At 39.7% G+C, this 4,033-nt stretch overlaps 1 long non-coding RNA gene across 1 annotated transcript in view; it reads left to right on the plus strand.

Annotated features, from left to right (window-relative positions):
* The first annotated feature begins 1,806 nt into the window (after positions 1-1,806).
* The window catches only part of LOC138981455 (uncharacterized), a 10,212-nt gene continuing 7,985 nt past the window's right edge, over positions 1,807-4,033 (plus strand). The window contains exon 1 of the long non-coding RNA XR_011460639.1: positions 1,807-4,033. This exon is cut by the window's right edge and continues 271 nt beyond it. This is a non-coding gene — a long non-coding RNA (uncharacterized lncRNA).

A 4,033-nucleotide genomic window follows, 5' to 3' on the forward strand; every position in this document is an offset into this window, starting at 1 on the left:
ATAGAGATTCTAAGATTCCCATAAGGAAAATCTGGGACCAAGTTTCTGTTTGTTATTGTTTTTGTTTTTGTGCGTGGTGATTTATGGTGAGGTTTTTTTAAAATTTAGCCAATATTTGAATGGAGGTATTACGGTATACTGGGAATGCAGAGTACTTGTAAGCGTGTGTACGTGTGTGTGTGTGTGTGTGTGTGTGTGTGTGTGTGTGTGTGTGTGGCTGTGTGTGTGTGTGTGCGTGTGCTGTGTGTGTGTGTGTGTGCGTGTGTATGTGTGTGTGTGTGTGAAAAGTAATTCACAGAACTCCTTTTGAACATAATCTCATAAAAAATGTGAATTTTTCCAGGTGAATTTTTTCTTATAGAAATGTCTTTGATCGCTTGATATCCCTCTGTAAAAGGAAATATGACCGCACTCTTCAATCATTTTGTGTGTGTGTGTGTATAAAACAATGTTTCACCCGGTCCGGAATTTAGGATTGTATTTCAGCTTGGCATATTAAACGGTATTCAATTAATCTGTTAATCAAAGATTTGGTTGAAATTGAAAATGCAAAGCCAGAAAGCACAAATTGCTTCATTTTTGGCTCACGTAAGTGTAGCCTATGGGATGCTAACTTTTGTCTGTCTGTGCGTGCGTGCGTGCGTGCGTGCGTATGTATGTATGTATGTATGTATGTCTATGGTAGAAACTTTAACATTTGACTGAACACCGAAATACTAATTTTTCCTGGTTATTATCCAAGCAACAGCATCAAAGTATTGAAGCAATGATCAACATTTCGTCGGCACGTATGTAGTTAAAGTGTGTATCCAAAGAAAACTGGTGGTGGGTGGTTTTTTTCTTTTGGGGGGTGGGGGGGGGGGGGGTAAACACAGGTGACTGGTTTGTGTCGTGTGTGGTATGTAGACCAGGTCAGAGGTCAAGGTTAGATCAGATCGCGTGAAGGATTGTGGTATAGATACAGTATCACCGAGCTGCAGTTCGCCGATTCGGAGAAGACGATTTATCATTGTTCGGTTTCGTAACTCCAGAAAAAAAGATACAGAAGATACCAAAGGATAATCTGCACAGCGTGTTTCCAGTGTCTGCGCAGTGTCGATCTGGCAGTCGTGTCCCCGTAAGTAGGCTACAGACAGACAGATCTAGATCTAGTGTCTCGCACTCTTGCACCGTGTCACCTATTCTTACTGTGTGTGTGTGTATATGTGACGGAGTGATTGAGTTTGTGTTACTGTTTGTCGATTTCTTACGTGAGCCTTGAAGGCTTCGCCTCTTGTTTTTCTTTGTTTATTTGTTAAAAATATTTCGTGCATCCAAAAGTATATATTTATTTATAATGTGTTTGATATGAAACTATGGTTAAACAAATTGAGAAAATCTGTTTTATGCAAATAATGTTTACTGTTGGCTTCCAGTACCTGGACCAATAAGTCAGCGTTGGCTCGTTTGAATGGTTTCGGCTATCCAATTAGGAATGACTAGTCTCGGTAATATTAGATCTTATGTGTTTATCACCGTTTTGGGCCCATATATAGATCGCCTGGATATCTCGATCTCGCTTTACGCGACTTGTAGGTTATTTTTGTTGTTGTAGTTTCTTTAGTCCTGCAGATTGAAGTTACCTGGATTCAACGTATTCACGAATACGTTCGATGCCTGGGAGTTCATTTAGGCCCCCCCAAAAAATAGGTCTGTTTACGGTAACATAGGCCAAAAAAATAGGGTCGGTAGGTCGGGATTTTTTTTATTTTTTATTTTTTCCCCAAAAACCATATTTTTACGTTATTTTGCAAAAAAAACCAAAAGATTTTTTTTTTCCCCAAATGCCAAAAAAAAGTCTAGGGTCGCGCAAAAAAATAGGGTCGGTCGGGTTACCGTAAACAGACCTATTTTTTTTTTTTGGCCTTACCTCGGTTTACACTGCATCGTTAACTTGTCGTCTTTTTGTGTGTGATACAAGTCAGGGACAAAGACGGATGGGTTTAGAGACTGGCCAATGGTGATAAAAAAAAAACCGGGCCAAAGGTGGAGAAACAAAAGGAGATATGGAAGAAGAAAGACAGGCAGGCAGACAGAGACAGACACGGACGGACAGACAGACATGCGGAGACTTGGAGAAAGAGGGGTTTGGGGGTACCGGGTGATCATTTGAAAGAAATAGAAGGAAAAAGTAAGACAGGTGTTTTGGCAGTTAAACAGGCAGGCAGACAAACACGCAGGCGCACAGAGAGAGAGATTGATTGATTGTTTGGTTGGTTAATAGATTGATTGATTGATTGACTGATTGATTGATTGATTGACTGATTGATTGATTGATTGACTGATTGATTGATTGAGTCATTGGTTGCTTGATTGATTGGTTGATTGATTCGTTCATTCATTTATTTATTTTTCTTTCAACCAGTCCGGCCGTTAATCTCTTTCTATATTGACTAAAATATACCTGTCATGACAGGACACCTGCAATGGAAGGTCACTTTTGGCAGGTCCCCATGGTGTCAGTTAGTTGTTGGTACAGTAAAACCTCGGAATTGCGACCTTGGAAATGTTTAGATAAATCGGTCGCAAAATGGAGAGGTCTTTATTTGGTATCATAGATTTTGGCCCTCCTCCCCCTCGGGTTTCATTAGAAGCAAAGTAAATGCTTCCAATTTTCAACCTCTTGCACAAGGTTAAAAGGGACCCAAATGAACGACGTACCAAACAAAAGGACGTATTTTGTTGAGTCAGTGTACCACGCACTGTAACAGAAAGACAGCATGCTTCTTGTTTCGTGTGTTTGCGATAGAAACAGCCACTTTTATTGCCTCCGGATAGTAAAATTCAGTACTTTATCTCCTTTTTGTACTACGTTATTGTGAGGAGGGAAGGGGGGGGGAGAAGGGGGAGTGTTGCGGGACACACACGCACACACAAACACACACACACACGCACGCACACACGCACGCACGTACGCACGCACGCACGCACTCACGAATTCACGCACTCATTTACACGCACGCACGCACGCATGTACGCAAGCACGCACGCACCGTGGCTGAGCCTGCCAAGGGCTTCTTATCCTCGTGGTGTTACAACGTTGTTTATCTGAATGCTGCAGACAATCCAAATGTTTGTCTCCCATTTCCTGGAGGGAAAAAACATACGAGTATCTCGGTGCCGACATTAAATTTCTATTCTAGACACACTAAGTGCTGTTCTAGCTTCAGGAATTCCGAGTTAAACAAGAAAGAAGAAAAAGAAAGACAAAAAAAGCCGACCAACGGACAAAAAAAAAAAAAGCAGAATGAAAGCATGAAAGAAACATCAAAATAATGTAAAAATAAAAAAATGGTTTTTTGATCTTTAAGAATAAAAGGTTAATACTGCTTAGACGGCAATTAGGAAGGAAAGCAAAAAAGGAAAGCGAAACTAAAAATGTATCAATTTTCAAAAATAAGGTAAGAAGCATGCCATAGTGAAAGCAAGTAGCAAAATTACAAAAAATGAAATGTGTCTGAAACAGTGATTTACACAGCAATACAAAAGTGCATTATTTCAAAGCTAAAAGTACTTTCACCAAAATTACGTATAACAGCGGCTTGCATTTCGAAGAATAGAACTGAAAATAGTTGGGGAAAAAACGATGAGAAGTTCGTCGTGCGAAGGAAAATCAGACGTGACCATAAATATGTCAAATACTCGAAATAACTTTCGACCTTAACTTAAATTCTTCTCGCATCACGTAGAGGCTGGTCGGCTGGGAAAAAACAAACAATGTGTACATGTGAAGGTGTGTGGGAAATATTTGTAATGTGATTACTCGGCTGTGAAACCCAACTCCTGTGATATGAGAGGGTAAATTTACATAGTGCAATATCATATTTGATTGTATCCCTTTTATGTTTTATGTTTTATGTGTGTCGTCCTATACAATTGTTGTTATAATCGTTTACAGGCAGACAGGGTGTGCCGAAGAAAAATTTCCATTTTTATGTAATATTTTAATGGACAATAAAGTGCTGTTATTGTTATTGTTATTGTTCACGATAAC

Source organism: Littorina saxatilis, linkage group LG1 (genome assembly GCF_037325665.1).
Source record: "Littorina saxatilis isolate snail1 linkage group LG1, US_GU_Lsax_2.0, whole genome shotgun sequence".
Lineage (NCBI taxonomy): Eukaryota > Metazoa > Mollusca > Gastropoda > Littorinimorpha > Littorinidae > Littorina > Littorina saxatilis.